Genomic DNA, 20,736 nt, shown 5'->3' with positions numbered 1-20,736 from the left:
CCTGCTAATTAATATATTTGCTTGCGCACCTCTTACAAAGAAAGATGAATGGATACATGACAGTGAGCCCGGTAGATGGTTGAAAAATAGACTGGTGCAGACAAACAGACAAAGTCAGTCTCCATTGCCTCACGTCAGAATCGTCACTTTCAATAACCTGGAAATCTGCCGGCAACTCCCGCATGCCCCAACCTCATCCCCCTCACCTATTCTTAGCAGAAGCGGCAGATTCTGAGCTGTGCCCTGCTGGTGCAGAGGAGCACGGCACAGCCTGTAGAAGCGCTAGGATCCCTAGCCTCTCCGGGCGGGCACCTAAGCCTTCCGGGTGCCTTCCCACTCAGGATAAATGAATACATTTTGTTCCGTGCTTTAGTCGCCCCTCTGTGAGCACTGTCTGGTAGATGAACCTCTGTGTTAATAAACACATTCAAAGAGGTGGTTGGGTACAAATAAACAACAGCCACAATACCGTACGTTTTGAACGTGTAGTTAAATAACTGCTCGAGTACCTCATTGCTGATCATTCCATGGCACTACCAAAACTTCATTTGGACACATTTCCTCAACTGTAAAAGACTCCCTTCTATGGGTCATTTAACAACTCGGGGCTTTGGGGTTAGGTAACCTACTTTGGATGCTGTGTAAAAGAGTAAATACAAAAATTAATGCAATGAAACTAAGCAACCAGTACTGTCTAAAAACACTGTGAAAACTGACTCACATTCTGGCATTTTGTTTAGTTAATGTCGATTTCCTCATAGATGCGAGTAAAGTACTCTTAATATCTTAATGAAATCAGCGCTCTTAACTAATAGCACCGGGCGACCTTTGACAACTAGGCAATAAATACATTTTCATGTACCCCCGAAGCCCCCCTGCCCCCGCCCCTTTGGCAAACATCATTGCCTCCCAGTGTTTTGGCGATAACCAAGACGCAGGATAGTGAGTCAAATATTCCAGAAAATGAAAGAGAAGCCGGGATTCAGATTCACATGCTCCGATCCCGATCACGTTGTTTAGTCTGTAAGCACTACTTTTATTAATGAGTTTCGCATTATTAAAGCACCACGGTGTGCATGTGTGGCGACACTTCACCCATGAGGTACGTGCCAAGCAATTGTTGACACAATCCACACTGCGTCTTCTTCAATATATATAAGTGCAAGACCTTTCCAAGGGATTTTGCACACTACATACATTCACTCCAAAAATAAAACGTGTAGGTAAAAAAGGAATTGCCATTTACAACGTCAATAGCTCTAACTCACAAATGCGAGACCTATTTGCATTGCAAATGCTTGTCCTCTTCTGCTGCGAAACTATTTTCCCTGCACAGAAGGACCTTTGCCTACAGCTCCCCAACTGTCAAAGTAATCCGTTCTCCTTCCCACCTTGAAGGGGAGCTAAACCAGGCCTGTGCCAGACATTTCTAACGATTTTCAGAGTGGAAAGGGCCCATGTCAAAGTTTGGGAATGCTCCGAACATACACGTTTGTGAGTGTTTCGAAACTTCCGAGGCAAAATGTTTATGAATGTACCTCTTCCCAGCACTGGAGTGGCATTTCCACACTCATGGAGTAGAAATCTGCACTTGTAAAACCATGTATGCATGGTAGCAATCCATTTGCGAATTTATAGCAGGCGTAAAATAGGTACGTTCTTAAATGTGGGGCAAATGTACCTTTGTGAACAGGCCCGATACTGAACATATTCGCTTGGAGAGGTAAACAGGTGACCTGAATTTACCACAGGGTACACTTGGATCCTCATTCTTCAGACGTCTCATGTGTTATGAAGTGATTCTAAAGCAGTTTAGGCAAAAGTTCAGTCCGTTAAGATAGAACTGACTAAGGACTGAAGTGGTAAGTGGAGCTGGTAAATGAAATGTCAGCAAGGACTTTTGTACGTAGTTGTAACTCAGATAAGAAGAATATTGCATAATGAGTTATATGCTGAATATTGAATTGGAATCTGAACACCTTTTTCTTTATTGAAAGACTGTTTTTATTTGAGAAAATCAGAAAGTCTCTTTATATTACTCATTATGAATGTAAGGACAGAGTAAATACACTTTAATCCGTGCAAGCTGCATGTTATTGTGTTGAACGTGTGAAATGATATGTTATGACCCGTGTCTCAAATGTATTCGTTTCCCCAGAATGCAGTTATCTGTCGCATTATTCTGAGGTCGCAAACCCACACTACTGTGAGGAGGTCTGACTGTTGTATGCTCGCCCCTTAAACCCTTTCTTTTACCTCGAGGTTCCTCTATGAAATAAGGAAATGGCTATTCTAGATCCGATTCCTCTTTAATGGCTTCTTATGCCCCAGACTTTCAGCCAGTGATTTTCGCAGTATCTTCAGCAGCCAAAATCTGTAGGGGAATATAAACAGATCATTGGGGTTTCCTGGTTGTTATGGTTCTAATGGGGACAATACCCGCTGTTACCTGCCCCACTGAAATGAAGTGCACGCTCCTAAGGAAGACCTACATGTGTGGCGCATACAGCTGTGCACTGCTTATGCTTGCCAATCGTGCATTTACACATGCCATATTTTGTCTTTTTCTTCACGGGTAAAATGTTTTCTCCCAGGGTGAGATTCTCTTCCCCTGAACCCCCGCCAATTTTGGGTGTCTTCCTTCCCCACTTGCAACCTGTATATGGCTGCTTCCCTTCAAAGGAGAACGTATCCAAGGTCAGAATGGCTTTTGAAAAAGTTCATGAATGTCAAACAAGCCCACCGATGTTAAGCTATGCACCTACTTTCCATGGCAAACCCACAACAGTATCGTCCACTCCCTCCTGGCAGCAGATTTATGTGCACGTAAAATGAAACTACACTGTTGTAGTTGAATGGGTGAGTAAATCATTTATTTGCAGCTTGGTCAGGCGTTTGAAGCCCTCATTGTCCCTGCTCTGTTTACTCTTGTGTAAAAGGGCTGGTGTTTTTTATTTTATTTGAATGACTTGTTGGGACCCTCACGTCCTGCAGTCGTTGGGACCCTCACGTCCTGCAGTCTCCTTTAAAACTCCATCATTTCACCAAGAAGAAAAGCATACACATTTTGCTTGTCTTTTATCCTATGCCTAACATGTACAGTACTTTAAATCTAGTTTTTCCCTGCCCACCTACAGTACATTGAACAGAAAGAGGAGCAGTACCTTGAGGTACTTTACATAAAGCGGTCCTGGCTCTCTAGACCGCATCCCTTTCAGGTTGAGATTGTTTTTGGTGCAACACGCACACCTTGATGTTCGAGAAATATCCATCCACCCACTTTTCTATTGTGGAATGGACCCCACACATGCTCACACGCTTATTCACAGAGAAGCTTTACATGACTTGCTTCGGGGCATTGAGTGTAAGACACTACCCCAGGCTCCTGTATTTGGGAAACATGGTCTCAAGGAAGCAGTCTTCCCAGGGGGAGTGCATTTCGTGCCACAGATTGGTGTGATGTTTGCAAAATGTGGGTTCTCGAAGGTCAAGGGTCCGATGTCAGGCAGACTGACAGCAACGGGTCAGGCTGACTTTTTGTGGCAAGGATGTGCGCGAACTATGACTTCACCCACTCTACAGGGGCACCTTAGCTCCTGATAAGTGGACGTGTGCCTTTATTTGGTAGCCAGTGACAACATAGTGGCAGCAGTGATTTGCACACATTAGGAGGTTGTTCATTGCATTCATAAAGATTGTTACATCCGTAGATGTGCTAAACATATTTTCCTACCCACTTGGAGCATGATATCCCTCCCATGGGTCCCTGAGGTGAAAAAGAGACCATGACAACTTTCCTTATTCCCCAAACTAAATGTGGTGCGAGTCCGGTGGCGCAGGGAGTGTAGGTGAAGCAAGGGCATGCGGTGCGGATCCAAGCACAAAACAGTCATCGAAGTGAAAAGCAGGAGTCTACCCATTCAAACCTTCTTTTGATGCACTGTGTACTTTGTTTATTTTGAAGCCATTGACTGTAATGTCTACCTTTAAAACTGCATTCAGTTCTGCGTGGCACAATATCTAGGAAGTGCTCATTATTAATATTCCGAGACAGCATCAGGTGTTGCTCGATGCTGCAATATTAACCTTCCTCTCTATTAGCCCTGTCATCAGTCATTAGAGAACACTCCTAATTGCCTTTAGTCTGAAAGCAAAGTACAAATCAAGCGAGTGCAAATTAAAACAAGGAGTGTTTTTTTTCTTCTTCTTTTCAACGTGGAATCAAGTGTGCAGCGCTGTCTTATCGGCCTGTCTTGGCTTCCTGCTTATCTGTCTATCTCTGGATTACACAGTCAATAAAACTAATTAGACCTGGCATCTCACAGACATGCACCCTTAAACCATGGAGCGCTAATAGTGCGCAGGAATTCCTTCCCTGCCCTTTTCAAATTACATCCAACTCTCGGGGGGATTTCTCTGTGGCTAGAGGTAATAAGGTTCAATCCGTTTTGCTTTTTGTCTTCTCATCTAGGCCCTCGGAGGTCTTAACGAATCTCTTATTTTTTATCTCGACCTTGCCTCCCGTTCAGCAGTGTAATCCACGCATCTGATCTCTCTGTCCCCTATTGTCTCCCCCCTCAGATTTTACTGGACGATCACATTGTGAAAACAACGCGCATGAAAGGCTGCCCGTTTATTGCGCCCCTCGAGGGAGAAATATTAACATGGGAGGCTAAGCTGGTAGGTCGCCCTTTGAGAAGCCTTACTGAATTTAATTAGCTTTTTGATTTGATCTCTGTGCCATGTCTCACTTTTCACTGCCCACTGTGGTTTACGCTCCGGTGAATTTCATTATAGGAAACTTTTCATACTTCGCTCCGTCACTGGTATTGTGTGTGGGGGCGGGGGGCAGGTTGTTAGCTGGTGGAGGAGAAACTTCTAAAGTCCTTTGTGTTAAATTGATTTCAGTTTACGTTTTATTGCGTGAGCCTGAATGCAATAGAGACAGTCCCCCGGTAAGAGAGTGAATCGCCCATGCGAGCCGCACAAAGAGGCAGCTGCGCGAGCTCGTTTTTCACCCCTATTTCGCAGAATTCAACTGAAAGCGGGAAGAGCGAGCTCGTTTTCTTAGGGGGGCAAAGAACGTAGCGTTTCGTATCTGTAAGCGGAGCCCTCCTCGTCCCGGGCTGTCGATGCATGCCAATGGACCGGTGCGGATGAGACGGGGTGCTTTTCACATTACGTCTTTCCCTTGCAACAATGCCGCCCGTGCTCGAGACTGTGAGCCTTTTGTCTCTGCTTTGTCTCGTGTTTAGCGACTCATGCGCGAGACCCTGGAGTCCGGGTTGGGGGGGGGGGGGGATGGGGGGGGGGGTTCAAATAGCCTATCTCTTTCGAGAGTCCATTTTTGGCTCCGAAGATCTACGGAATCAGAAACCAGCTCAAGGGAAAATGTGAACACCAACTGGTAAGTCTGTTGCTCAAGCCCTACATGTGTGTTTTTGTTGCCCCCAGTAGTCTATGTGCATGTGTTCGCCTCTGTCTGGCGCACGCTTTCTTCCCACATGCGTCCTTAAATGATCCTCTTTCAGAATCTGAAGTTCATCCTGCCACTGCAGTTATGTTTTTAAATGTGCGTTTGGTAGTTGACTGCAGGCTTTCCCATGTGCTTTTAAAAACCTGTAGAGTTGGTGTGTGATTGGGACTTCCTTCGTTACCATTTCACTTCCCCTAATAGTCTTTTATGAAAATCGTGATTTAAGGGGAAGCAACGCCTTAATATCTTGAATAAGTATGAAATATGTGGAGGAGGTGATTGAAGTTCTCTTTGAAATAGAATAAAAAACATTCATCGGAAATGCCAGAACAATAGCTTTTTCTAGTTTACATACTCCTTTTAGTTGTATATCTGATCCAGTTATGTAGTGAACTGTTTCTGTACCAGGGAGATAGAAGCAGTAGTCTAATTTTACAATTTCTAAGATGTAGCTTGGACCACTTGAATTATGTGGCAGGGTTGACCTAAATTATTCGGCGAAAAAGTGGAATTATTTGGCGCTATGAGGCACATTTTGTTTTAGTATTACCTCATTATTTTGGAATTTTTACTCATTCCGGGCAAACGTTTCACCTCATTAATACCACTTTGGCACCCAAATACAGAAATAAGCATCATAAACGTGACCAGTCAAGAACTGGGAAGGGCCTTCCACTGTGGGGCAGCATGTCGTGCTGCATTTTTAGTGACTTTTGATCTGATTAAGCTAGAAACATTTTTTACTGTAATCTACATATTATAAAGCACATGATGGATTGTGTGACACATCCGGCAAATCCATAACCATGCTGGAAGTGCTGCAGCTTCAAATTTGCAAAATGCCAGTGGCCATGGAGATAGTGTGCGCACATGCTTGTTCTGAACACCTGTAACGCTGCATATCGGATGCAAGGAAAAGTATTATTTCAGTGAGTTAGCGAGTCGTCAAATGCTAAGATTTTTCCAGCAGGAGTATCAAGTATAGAATTTGCTGTGATCCTCTTAACGCAGTTTGAGAACTGTACTTGTCACATTGTGGCTCGCGTCACATTCGTGGTAATGTTAGTTCCAATGACTGATAAGGGGATCTTCGGGCTTACTCAAATCTCAAACAATATGGTGAAGGTGCCTCTTGCAAAGTGCATGGAGCATGGTTACCGGGAAGCAGAGCGGTTTTGATATTTCTAATTTGAGTGAACCCTTGCTTTGTTCCATGAGGCTACCCCAATACATTATTTACAACAAATTGATCTGCCTTTAAAAAATAAATACAACAAGAAGTGTCCTTTCAAAACGTCACATTTCAAACCCAGAGTGCAAATGTAATTTTATTTTATTTATTTTCTGGAGCATTATTTGAAGTTGGCTGCTTCTGTGGTGTTTGTGAGTCTGATAACATGGGCAAATAAAAATGAAGTATATAAATGTACCATAGCAGTGAGACTCAGATGGTAGACATATGTGTTTTCATACACCGCTTTACATTTATGGGCTTCAGCCATTCAAGAAGTACCACAAAGTCAATCACATGCAATGTCATGCCCAATAAAAATATGACAGTGAGGTATGTCACAAAAAGATTGACTCTAGTATTAAAATCTTTTTAGAAAATTTAAGACTGGAACCTGAAATATATTAATGCTAAATAATACCAGGCAAAAATATGCAGCAGCTAAAGCTAGCAAAAGGTAAATAGATTAGTTGAACAGTATGAGATGTTTAGGCAGTCAACTGATGTGGTGGCCATCAACACAGAAATTGCAACCCCATCTCTTAACTACTCCTAAATGGCTCCCATAAAAAAACAATTGGAAAAGAGGTATTTCACGTTTCTCGATGGCATGCAAATGTTTTTTATGCTGTACCTGGAATATGAAGACTTTAAGATCAAGAGTGCCATAGCAAACTGGAGATATGGGATAAGGATGAGCACACTGTACAGAGCATTTTTTTGTTCTTTGTTACTGTACCCAGGATGTACAGGCATTTGCAGTACTGGAAGAAGTTGGGGTTTTCGAGTTTATGGACATAGATTGTTTTGTAACCAGCAGATCCCACATTTCAGTTTTCGGTTTCATTATCTTTGTGCAGCCCCTCACGCAAATGTCTACAGCATAGCCTTCAGGCTTACATCGCCACCTACCCTTTCCACACAGACATTCTGCAGACCTCAATTTTTTTATTTAAACAGGAGAAAATGGCCAATGCACATAGACAAGCATGGTAGGTAGCCATCCTCCGACCGCTGGTCCCAGGGCTCTAAAGTATCAGAGGTGCAATTAGATTTTGCAGAACACATTTTTTAAAAATCTACCCTATGTCAATGCACCCTTATTATTTCATGTTCTAATAATCTACTTAGTTAGAAGATGCTTCTAATTAAGTGAAGAAAATGTATGCAATGAAAAGGGTAAAATAATGAACATAAATTATTTCATATGATATACATTGATCCTCTCCATGCACTAACAGATCAGCTCCATTGGCATTGTATGAATTGAAAAACAAGCCTCGAAAGTTCTACCTTTCCAGGATTACACTTTTTTTAAATTTATTGTCCAGATGTGACTTGAGGGTGTCGAGTGTGTAACATAGTAATAGAGCATAAAACTACATAAAAATGGTATTGTTAGCAATATATGTATATGTGAAAACTCTAACCGTTTAGAATAGACCTAGTAGCAAATCTTAATATTTGACAGATGACTATGGGGTGGGAGCATGAATGAAGGGGAGTATCATTTTATTAAAGAGCAATACCACCCCAGTTTAGACATGGCCATATGCTGTAGTGGGCAAAAGAACGATGGATTTAACCCAGATCTCTTGACTGGGGGAGAATGTCTGCATTGTCAGCATTCCGTCCATCAATTGTTTGTTGTAACGCTTTTCGCCCTAAGTGGGATGGGTATTCCCAGACGTGGACCCGTGCTCACTACGCCACTGGAGTCAAGCTATCCTGGCTGATGACGGCTGATAGCCAGAAACCGGTCCTAGGATGCTTGATTCCGGTCCAGGGAAGACATGGCTTGGCAGTTCGGGCTGGACTGTTCCCATGAGGCACAGGGTCAAGACTGATTTGCATATGGCCATGTCTAAACTGGGGTGGTGTAGTGGGCAAAAGAACGATGGATTTAACCCAGATCTCTTGACTGGGGGAGAATGTCTGCATTGTCAGCATTCCGTCCATCAATTGTTTGTTGTAACGCTTTTCGCCCTAAGTGGGATGGGTATTCCCAGACGTGGGACCCGTGCTCACTACGCCACTGGAGTCAAGCTATCCTGGCTGATGACGGCTGATAGCCAGAAACCGGTCCTAGGATGCTTGATTCCGGTCCAGGGAAGACATGGCTTGGCAGTTCGGGCTGGACTGTTCCCATGAGGCACAGGGTCAAGACTGATTTGCATATGGCCATGTCTAAACTGGGGTGGTGTAGTGGGCAAAGGAACGATGGATTTAACCCAGATCTCTTGACTGGGGGAGAATGTCTGCATTGTCAGCATTCCGTCCATCAATTGTTTGTTGTAACGCTTTTCGCCCTAAGTGGGATGGGTATTCCCAGACGTGGGACCCGTGCTCACTACGCCACTGGAGTCAAGCTATCCTGGCTGATGAAGGCTGATAGCCAGAAACCGGTCCTAGGATGCTTGATTCCGTTCCAGGGAAGACATGGCTTGGCAGTTCGGGCTGGACTGTTCCCATGAGGCACAGGGTCAAGACTGATTTGCATATGGCCATGTCTAAACTGGGGTGGTGTAGTGGTCAAAAGAACGATGGATTTAACCCAGATCTCTTGACTGGGGGAGAATGTCTGCATTGTCAGCATTCCGTCCATCAATTGTTTGTTGTAACGCAGAGTTCTAAAACCAGCAAAAACGAAAGGTAGCACACTGTCAAATATAGGTCAGAAGCAAAAAAGACAGGGGAAAAACACACCAAAGATGGCAGGTCGAACAAGAGTGATGCATCTGTGTTCATGATTCGTTGTGGACTTGATACCAGTGACTATGTGAGCAGAACCATTGGCACCAGTATGGCCATCCGTAGGCATGCTTGGATGCGGTCCACTCTATTTGTGGGAGATGTTCCGGCTAGCCTGATGGGCTTTCGATTTGACTGCGCCTGCCTGTTTGGGGATAAGGGAGATTTGGCTCTAGAGCGCTTTAAAGAAAGCAGGGCCATAGCACATTGCATGGGTCAGTCTGCCCTACCACACCAACTTCACCTACAGTTTTGCCTCTTCTGTGGCTATGGTAGATGTTTCCAACATTGCAAACAGCTGCAACCATCTCCGCAATCCCCTAGTCCTATTGTGCCCACCGTACCCATAGATCTTGTGGACATCAGCGTAGTGTAAGTCCAAGTTTGCCACCCCTTCAGTTGCTACAGCCCCTAAGCGTCTTTTGCGTGTCCTTCATGACACATAGACACCTTGTCAGAGGCAGGATCTGTCACTTTCTGCCAGCGTGACAGGCAATTACATCGGACAAGTGGGTGTTGCAGATTGTCCAGCGGGGTATGCATTACCAATTTGCAAAACCCCACCACCCTCCCTCCAACCTTCAAACAGCTAATGGAGGACCATTTGTTACTTTGGGAGGCAGTGCAGCCTCTTTTGGCCAAAGGAGCCATGGAGAATGTGCTTCCGCCATAAGTAGGTAGCAGTTGTTGTTCTGCTACTTTCTGTTACCGAAAAAGAACGGAGGCCACAACTCTATTTTAAACCTTCATCCTCTAAATTCCTTCCATTGGAGAGAAAGATTCAGGAGGCTCATTTTGGTTCAGGACCTTTCTGCTCTTGTCCCTAACACTGGACTTACAGAATGCTTATCTTCTTATCACTCTCTTGCAAGCCCATAGGGGTTACCTGTAGTTCACAGTGGATGAGGAGCATTTCCAGTTTGCTGTGCTCCCCTTTAGCCTCACCAGTGCCCCTCGGTTGTTCATGAAAATGATGGTGGTGGTTGCAGCTTCGGAGGTCAGCGGTTCCAGTCTTCTTCTACCTCGATGACTGGCTGCTGAAGACAGACTCGTCTCTGGCAGTGTCACCCACCTCCAGACTAAGGCAAACTTCCTAACATTGTTGGGGTTCATTATAACCATGCGGAAGTCACACAGACTCCTTCATAGCCACCTCCTTTCATTGGAACCATTCAGGACAGAGTATGATTTCTTGCCTACCCCCAGAGCGGGGAGTCCGGTTCATTTGGGCTATGAAGTTTCAGCATCATTCCTGGATTTCAGTAAGGCTGCTGGGATCGATGGCCTCTAGTCATTCTCGCAAAGTGGCACATGTGGGCTCTGCATTGGGAGCTGAAGTCCCATCACAAGGGGAATCTCTCTGATCAAGGTGAAATTTTGGAAGGGACTGCGAAAGGTCTGCAGAGGTGTCTAAAGGGCCATGAATGAGTCAGTGGCAGACTCCCGCTCCCCATCTCACCCAGAGCTGATGGGTGACCCATGCCTCACCTTTTGCAGTAGGGCGGCCATTTGTAAGCGGTGGCGATCAGAGTCCTATGGTCTCATATAGGCTTGGCTCCACATCAAAATGTTAGAGCTGTGAGTCATTCCCTTGCTGTTGAAAGCCTTACTGCCATCTATCAAAGGGAGGTTGGTTCAGGTGTTCACAGGTAACACCACTGCCTTGAGGTCCTGCACTATGTGGTGGAGTCATGGATCCTGTGCTAAGCGGCTATGCACCTTTGGACATGTCTTGAAAACAAGGTCTTTTCCTGGTGAGGAAGCATCTTGAGGGATCTTTGAAAGCCAGGGTAGACAAACTCAGCCATTGATGCCTTGCGGATCATGAATGGCATTTACACCCCATAATTACACATGCAGGTGATGCAAGGTCCCTTCTGCAAATGGGAGAACATTGGTTTGATCTGTTTGTCAATGCCTAGAATTCCCAATCTCAGAATTTCTGCTCATTGGAGTTTCCAAAGCACCTCTCGCTAGGATACTCGTTCTGCTTTGAGTAAAACTCCAGACTCCGTTACACCTTTTCCAAGTCATCCTAGTGGCTCTGCAGTAGGCACATAGAGTATGGCATTCTAAAATCCTAGGCTTGTGCATCTGTTCCCTGATCAGGCTTCCCCTTTGAGAGGATAGCCTGTCACAGCCAAATCTGTGCACCCTCCACCCTCATGCTTGGAGATTGAGCAGAGACAGTTGAACACTTTTTACTTCCCTCCTGAGGTCGTGGATATTATTTTGGTAGCCTGACGCCCCTCCACCGAGCAAGTATAAACCTGCCTTTGGGACAAGTTTGTGACCTTGTACACTTGCAAACAAAGTTGATCCACTTCACACCAGGTTGTCAGAGGTTTTGCTGTGTGTGTTGTCCTTAGCAAGGAAAGGGCTTGCTTTGACCATGGTTAAAGGGTACCTGTCTGCAATTTTGGCCTTTTTACATTTGCTGGACCAGCCTTCATTGTTGACATTTCCAGTTGTGATGCATTTGCAGGCTGGGTAAAGGTTGCTACCACTATGCTGGCACATGGAGTGCCTGTCTTGACATTTGCCAGGTGGCCACATGGACATCCCTCCATATGTTCAACTCACTACTTTTTAGACAGTCCGGTCTATCGAGATGGGCACTTTGCTTGCTCGGGTTCGCAGGACTTTTTGGGGTAAGCCAGTTCACAGTTTAACCACCTTGGAAAAACAGTTTTTGTATCCATTGAAAATCTGTAGTTAGAAATTTCTATCAGAAGAACAAGTTACCTTCGCTGACCTCTTTTTCTTGTAGAGGTGCTTAACTGCAGATTTCTCACTGACCTTCCCTTTTGCCCCATTCTGTGAACTGGACTCTTTCCCGCGTAAAAAAATCCCAAGTTTGATTTTTGCTCAAAGGTCACAACCGATCCGATTTTGACTCTGCGGGCCCAAATGATTCAGAAAGCAACTGATGTCAGCACGCTTGGTGGCACCACTACAGCCCTGCACAAGTCCTGGCAAGGAGCGACGTTGATGCTGAGCTGTTGGTGCTTTGCTGGCATGGAGGAGTACTGCTTAAGATTTTACAGATCCCATCTGACACCAGGAGGAAAATTCAAAAGGTGAGGAATATGCAGTTAGACAGTCTCTACCAGAAAGAATGTTACCAAAGGTAAGTAACTTGTTCTTCCGTCATATAAATGCAATCAAGTCTGAAATTTATGTTTAAATAATAGGTTTGTCTCCTTTTTGAAGATGTCATTGAAAGAGATTGTTTTGATAGCTGGTCTAATGAAGTTCCCAGACTCTTAGTGTAATCCATGAAAATGCTTAATTGTTTTATTTTCCCGAATTCCAGAGTTTCCTCATTTCGTAGGAGATGGTGACCGCCAGAAATGGTTAGATTTTTGGCAAGGTAGTCTGGGGTTGCTCAGAAGTAGAGCTTTTATGCATGATGCAGGTGACTTTGTGTATGCTTTTCATTCCAGTTGGATTGAAGCAGGATCAGAGAGATGTGGTCAAATTTCCCAGTGCCTTTGGCCATCCTTGCAACTGCATAAAGGGTTGCTTGAGAGGAACTGGATGTAGGTTAGGAATTAATGTAGTCAAGCCTTGACCAGACAAGAGATTATTATCTTTTAATCTAATATGAAACACTTTATTCTGCAGATAATTCAGAGTTGCAATTGTGCTTCTTTTGCCATTCCATTGTTAGGAGTTTGGTGACTGAGGTTTCAGTCTAGATAGCTACTCAGTCGGTATGTGGATTCCATAACTTTGGGTTTGCAGTTCAGAGCCAAGAGGTGAATGAGCACTGTTCATTTTGGGACAGTACTGGGTGGTGGATAAAGTAGGAGGAACACAGTTTTTCATTGTTGAGTTTAAAGTATTAAGGTATCATACTAGTTTGAATATCTTCGAGGATTCTGCCCATGTGTTGCACATCACCAGGGGAGGAAATTTTCAGATAGGCTCTTCTTTTGCATAAAAGTGGGAAAACATGTTTGTGCTGGTCAGAGATTAAAATGTACTGTGGATAGAATAGAGCATTGGGGAACATCTGAATTGACTTGTGGGATCCAAGGTAAGATTTTCTATTTTTATTATGCCTTGGTTCCATTTATGCAGCTATGAGGACAACCATCTAAGGACTGTCCCATTGAGCCCCAATTTTTCCGGAGTTTACAAGGAGTGACATGATTCACTGTGTCGGTGATGGCTGAGAAGTGTAAAACAATGAGGCACAAGTCCCCTTGCTCAAGGATACAGAGAACATCATCGAATATTTGAGTAGCAGCCACAGTGTTGAAGCCTGATCAAAACTCCAATTGCGTCTTATTAAACAAATTGTTTTTTCAATTAATTGTTTGAGCCGGGTCTCAACACAGCGCTCTAAGATTTTAGCCAGTTAGCCATGACTGGAATGTTGCAGACCTGTTTGTAGTTATTTAAATTAGTTAAGTCCATACATTTATTTTTTTTAATCAGTGTTGATAATTAGCCCATTTCCAAACAGTCGTGGGTTTGTCCTTGTGAAAGAAAGGTGTTGGTCAGGTTTATCCAGCAGTACTGGAGGAAGTGGAGATTTCCTTATGAGGCGCAGTTGGTATTGGTTCAGAGAAATGAGACATGAGTTTAGTTTTGCCAATCGTTTTCAGCAGTTTAGATGGGGAGGCCTCTTTGAAGTTGGTCCAGGTGGATTTGGCAATTAAGGTAAAATCATTATGCCTTGTGAATTTAGGGGGTAGGAGAGAGAGTTCAATCTTTTTCACTTTTCCTAGGAAGAAGCTAAAGAATTCAATGCATCTTTCTTTTGATGCATTACTTAATCTACCAACTATACGGAGAGTAGCTTGCTTCACACTTTCAAAGTGTTTTTCATGTGGTTCTTTACTTGCTCAATCTCTTTTCTTGCATGTAAAGATTTATCTTTAAATTTGAGTTTTATATTTAGATATTCCTTATTAGAATATTATTTCTACGGGCTTTTGACACCTTCTGAGGCTTTCAGCATCTTCCTGCTTTCATTTATGTCTTTCATAAATCAGCATGCTAATTTTATGTATTTTGAGTGTTTTAAAGGCTACTGTGCCAATAATCCCTGTTATGCGTTCTTTATTGTGGTCTGCCAGCAACGTTTTAAGGAGATGGGATATGAAGTATGGCTTGTTTGACTTCAATGGTGAGAATGCACATATTTAGATTTCTCAAATTTCTCACCCTGTGCTTATGCCCTATCGGTTGATCATTCTTTGAGAATTTTGCAGAGTGGAGAGACAAGGGAATGAGAAAATGGTCTAACCATTCGACTTGAACTGGCTTATCATTCTTTTATTCTTCCTCTTTCGGTGATTAGAAATTTGGTGTTGAACCTTCTATGTAAGTGGGGTTGTGCAAAATTGTTGGAGAAAGTTGCCCTGTAGAAACTAGATGATTAAATCACAAAGGAAGATGTTGTGGCTTGATTTAAAGAGTGAATCCATGACAACCTCAATCAATTGCTCTGCAAGTATTTAGTTGTCTCTAGGCTGGTGATACAACACACAGCTTTAGTGGGTTTGGGACGATAAACATGATAGCTACTGAAAGCTGGTCATTGATTTGTATGTTCGCACAGCTGATGTTGCTTTTATGAATGACTGCTACCCCACCTCTGCTTTCCGTTATCTGTCTAGGGAGATGATTGAGTAGTCTGAATGTATAATGCTTCCAGACTCAGTTGAGTGCATTCATCTGTCTAGGTGTCAGTGAAGAAAAAAAAATCTAGGTTATCAAATCAATGTATTTATGTTTTTGAATTGGATAATATTATCTGTCCCTTCACTTGATTTGTAAACAGGAATGGCACATACCATATTTATCAGTGCCACTGGTCTATCATTTCTAAAGTTTAAATTCCCAGCAGCGTTTCAGAAGTAATATCATTGCTAATAAAAATTAACATTAACATTTCTATAAGTAACATAAGAAGTTAGGCAAGATTTATTATTGGAGTTGAAGGTAATGTATCTAGAAGTGGACAGAAAATCCATCTGGTTCTTGAGCTTTACTTGTCTTCAGCTTTTTGTGAGGTAAGGTCACCTCAGCTGTAGTGGTTGGTTCGACCAGACCAACCATGTTAAAAGGTTGCTCTGCATGACACAACTTTTGTTTAAAAACAGGTGCAAAATTATTTTATCAAACAAGCTTCTCTGTGCCATTCCTTTATTGTTACCAGATGCAGTGCTAGTGTTGTATCCCTGTAAGTGATTTTTGGAATGTATTAACTATATCTTGTAACTTTTAAGGGCGCATTTAATATTGCGACCTAGTTTTAGCTTTATGTATAACATTTGTATGAGGATAATTAAATATTGTTGTATGGGAATACACTTTACAAACACAGTACCTACTACCCAAAGTCAAATTGGAAAACTGTCCAAGTGGAAATCTGACTTTTCCCATGTCAAAGAAAAATTCTTCTATGTGAGCTTTGTCAATTAGAGCCAACAGTTTGGGTTTCGTACTGCACTAAGAGAAATATAGTGATCAGTAATTGTATGATGAGATTGTGCTCTTCTTTTGTTATTTGGAACCAGAATAGGGCACACCCCCTCTAGTCCAGTTCAACATTTATTTGAGTCGAAGACAAGGTTCCTGAGAAAAAGCTCTATTTTGGTGGGATTCAGGTTAAGGTGGTTACCAGCTACCAGCATCTCTTTGTATACAGGCAGACAATAACCACTAATTCAGACTTCTCAAACATCCCACAACCAGAGGAATACCGATTGGTGTCTACTTGTTTAATAGGCAATAACATCAGCATGAACATGCTTTTTAATTAATTGAAGGTAGAAATCAAAAAGAAAAGGCGATATTGCTAGAAACTGTTGGAGGCACCATTTTGCTGATTTGAGAATACCTATTGGGCAACACATTTTACATAGTCACTTACAAACAAGTTGATATAATATCTGCTTCTAACCTGAACAGATAGAAAAGCAGTGGATTCATTTCCAATTTTCTATTCAAGCCACTTAACTTAGTACATGTTATTTATCTCTTCTATTGTTGAAACGCCTAAGAGGTAATTGGAGCATATGCTGCTGTGTTAACAAATGAAATCAGTCTACAAAGGAGAATGAGGTCATTGACACACCTGCAATTTAAACGTTATTCTCATATCTTCAAAATGCATCATAGCGTCACTTTTTTCTGCTCATGTGTGGAAATAGCCATTTGAATAATACCTTATCAAATTCTGAAGTTGTGCAAGAACAGTCTGATTCAGATTTAAAGAAGAAAACATTAATTTAGAAATGGAGGGTACCCTTTACAGCTCTAGTGAGATCAAGAGATGGCCTCTTTAAGACTTAAGTGACCCCCCCAAAGGTTTTAATGTCAGCAGACGATTACAGCATAAAATTTAAATTTCACATTATTGGATGGATTATTCAAAGAGAAAGTTTAAGTCTTTTAGACTCCAAGGTGGGCAGTTAAAGCCTGGCAAGGCCAAACGGCATTTGAATGCAAGCATTTTCCAAATCAGCATAGTAGGTAGTTGACATCTAGAAAGAATCTTGTTTCTGTATTTTTAAGGTATATTTTCTTTCTCAAAGGTATTTCAGACCTTTTTCCTTCAGAGATCAAAATAGACATCAGATTCATTTTCACGTAGTGAGAACCAGGCAACAAGTGAACTTTTTGTAGTGGATTGTGAGGTAAATTCTCCAGTATTCTTAACCTATTCCATTGACATTTTCACATTTGGAAAGGAGATTTTATTTGGTTTGTTGGTGTGCTCTAGGATAGTCTCCATTTCCTCTGTAACTCTTTCAGTTTTTCAGAAACCATATCAGTAGCAACACTATTTACACTGGATGTAAGCATGCCAAAGAGGTATCAAATTATATGGTGTAATCTCATCAAGAAAACTTACTGAAGTGAAAGATATGTAGTATCTACCTTTTTATAGGTCTATAGAAGATAACCACAACCCCTTCTTACCAATCTATGAAATGTTACTTGCTAGTGCATTTTGAATATCAATTGTTGAACAGAAATCCTAGACAACATAGGAAGCGTTTATGGCAACAATGCAGGGAAAGATACTGCGATGATTCATAAGAGAAGCTCACAATATCTAATGGATTTAAAATGGCCACTATGCTACTCTAAATGGCAGTTTATTCAATCATGATGTGATGAAGTAAGGTAGGAATATGCCAAAATGATTCAGAAAGTACTATTACAGCAAATGTTTGTAAATACAGCCTTTGTAGGGCAGAAAAGTTATTAGGAAGGAGCATATGCTGGAAACTGTTTGCTTGGACTTTTGAAAATAGGAAATACATGTCATTATCAGTCTTACAAATTGCTTTCAGATTAAAGTCTTGGTAAACCTACCATCAGTGTTTCTACACACTGTGCTCTTGTTTATGAGTCCGATCATTGATCGTATGGATGTAGAGAAGCTTTTAGACAAAATTCCAATCCCTTTTTCTCTTGGAATGTTAGTAATTTTCTGATGGATGCCCGTATTGGATAAGGAATTTGTGGATGAAGTAGCTGATCTCGGAATAGGAAAGACGTGGAGAAAGATGGCTCACCCAGCCAAAGTTTGTAGCATATTCACAGCCCAACTAATCATCCACCTTAAATGTTTTATGTAATCATCTCTAACTAATTAGAGATGTTCCTTCCCCATTCAAATTAGAGGTGTTGATTATTATCCTTATCCATGGAAACCTCATTGGAAATGCCTTTATATAGACATCGCACATTTAAATAGCAATTATGAAATCTTGGCAAAATTATTAACCAAGAAGCTATTGCTGACATTTCCAAGTTGATCCACCTGGAATAAAAAAAACTGTTTATACCAAAACATAATATCGCCAGTAATACACATTATTATATAGAACCCATTGCTTTATTCACTTCATGGCTTATCCCTGTGGCTATCCTATTTGGATGAAGAGTAAGCATTTGAAATTTTGGGTTGGGTTTGCGTTTCTCTACGCTAATCAGAATGGGATTTCATCCCCACGTCACCAACTTAACAAAGGCCCTTTATCTTTAATTCAGAAAAATTAAGCTCTGTTTCAGTTACCAGGGATAGACAGTCTTGATGCCTTCTCTCTCTAAATATTTGTACAATTTTCCACAGCTGTTGGCAATATTAATTTGCACATCCAGGAGGTGCTTCCAACTATCAATGGTATTGCCAAATTTGAACAAAATGCAAATGACCTAGAGTTTCATTTATTAGTGTGGAAAATGTTAATCGTGCCAAACATTAATCGCCACGTTTACTGATTTGAAGTGTCATTAAATAAAATCATGAAGACCCACTCTTTAAACCAAAAGTAACTGTTCTTCATGAATTTCGACAGGAAGACTAACTACGTGCTCTGGGAGGTATCGTGGTATTTGTGTTATGGAGAAACAAACTGACTTTTAAGAGCAAAAGTTTCTTTCATTAAGTCGAAATGCTATCACAGTAATGGACAGATGGAAGCATCTTCTACTCTCCACAATGTGGAGGGTAGCCTTTGTTAAAATGTTTATTCTTCCACTATGTTTCTATTTTCTAATTTAGCATATTATTTACATGCTATATACTTTGCTAAACTTGAAGGTGTGATCAGAAGTTTCATCTGGTTCAATAATGTACTACACACAATTCTTAAACATCTACATACCGATACGTTAGAGTACAGAACTCACACTTCAAATTCTTAAATGTTAACATGAAGCCTCCTCCACTCAGTCTTTCAAGGTTTTCATTGGAAGGCAATCAACCTTTAGAGAACTCTTTGTTGCACTTAATAACGGGTGATTTAAATATCCTATGCCATTTGTTTTTTCAGCTACCTCAGAATCCAAAAAAGGTACGATATAAGGCTGTATTACTAATTGTAAATCATATAACTTTCTCTTGTCACATACAGGGACAACGTTGAGAGACTGCAGCATCTTAGTTCTTTCCAATGAGGAGAGACTGCTTGTAGTTTGGAAAAGAAGTGAATAAAGCATTTTGTGAACACTTCTGTGTCAGACAAGATGATGCATTTGGGCTATTTAAACATTTTAAAAAGGCACTTATTAAAGTTCAAGATTATTTTTTCATACTCTACAATTATGTAGTTTATGACCTGTTTTTCGCTCAGTAAGATATTCGAATTTGCTACATAGACACATATTTTGTCTGGAATTTGGCAATGATTAGAATTTTTACCTGGCAAAGATATACCTCACATTGGTTTATCCATAACTGGATCAGTCATCTTAACTACTGGGTCAGAGATTTGTGATTTCACTTACTCCCGTCTCTGGCATGAGTTTCTTTTCTATCTGGGTGTAGTTACATGCTTGAACAACCTCAAAAATTAAAGTGTGATTTTTGATAAGTGTCCCAGGCTTTGTATTCATAATAATAGAATCTGGTTACACATTGTGCAGGCCTAACTGAGTCTGAAGAAGTATTTGGATGTTAGATTCTATCTGTGGGTCATATTGGTTTGCTTTGAACCGCCGTCTGCTGGGCTACTCTTAAAATAGATGGACTACACAAAAATTGCAGGAAGCTACCAGTAATTACTATGTTGTGCTTCCTTCAGATTGTTTTCAGTTGAAGCAAAAAATATTTTTGCATACAGAAACTGTCATATTGTTATGCCATAGGAAACTGGATGCTAAAACATTCTGTGAAATATATCATCTGTTTAACTGAACTATGAAGAAATGTATAGATTTAAAAGGACTGTATTTCTGCTGTCCTGTTATCACCTGAATCTATTCTGTTCTTGAATTACCAGCACTTTAATAGTACATTTGGGAAGGTCTATTTGAATGAAATGATACCTATTTAATGATTCTTTTATTTTATGTATTGTAGATACTCCATTAACTCTATTTGACATATTTTTCTTGAGTATATTTTTGAAATACAAAAAATATTTATTTTTTAAAAAGAGACTTTTTCAAAATATCTTTAAATGTGCATGTACATGTAGCTGGGTCCTGGGGGTCAGTTTGACTGTGTCGAAGTAAATTGTGTTGGAGAACTTTGAGATGAAGACGTCTGAGGGAACCTTTTGCTATGAGTAACTAGACTGAGATCTAGTCATTAGAGCAATAACTGATGAGGATGGAGGCAGCTTGGTGTCCTAAAACACTATCAACGTACCTCCATGCATGTTTACTATAAACCATGTATAAACAGGGCCTTGCTGAAAAGAATAAGCAACAATATTAGAAGTATATCTGCAGTATATTGACCAATGAGATTGAATTAAAATATGTAACTTGCTATTTTCACAAACCTGTTATTTTCACA

General features: G+C 41.4%; 1 protein-coding gene across 1 annotated transcript in view; it reads left to right on the top strand.

Annotated features, from left to right (window-relative positions):
* The first annotated feature begins 5,347 nt into the window (after positions 1-5,347).
* The window catches only part of LOC146855884 (dynein axonemal heavy chain 12-like), a 51,789-nt gene continuing 36,400 nt past the window's right edge, over positions 5,348-20,736 (top strand). Inside the window, exon 1 of the mRNA XM_085653830.1 lies at positions 5,348-5,407. The gene's annotated coding sequence lies outside the window, so the exon portion shown is untranslated. The remainder of the gene's footprint in view (positions 5,408-20,736) is intronic.

The sequence above is a fragment of the Triturus cristatus genome, chromosome 4_1 (assembly GCF_964204655.1).
Source record: "Triturus cristatus chromosome 4_1, aTriCri1.1, whole genome shotgun sequence".
NCBI classification, from domain to species: domain Eukaryota; kingdom Metazoa; phylum Chordata; class Amphibia; order Caudata; family Salamandridae; genus Triturus; species Triturus cristatus.
Note: the sequence above shows the minus strand (reverse complement) of the source record. Positions and strands in the feature narration are given on the sequence as shown.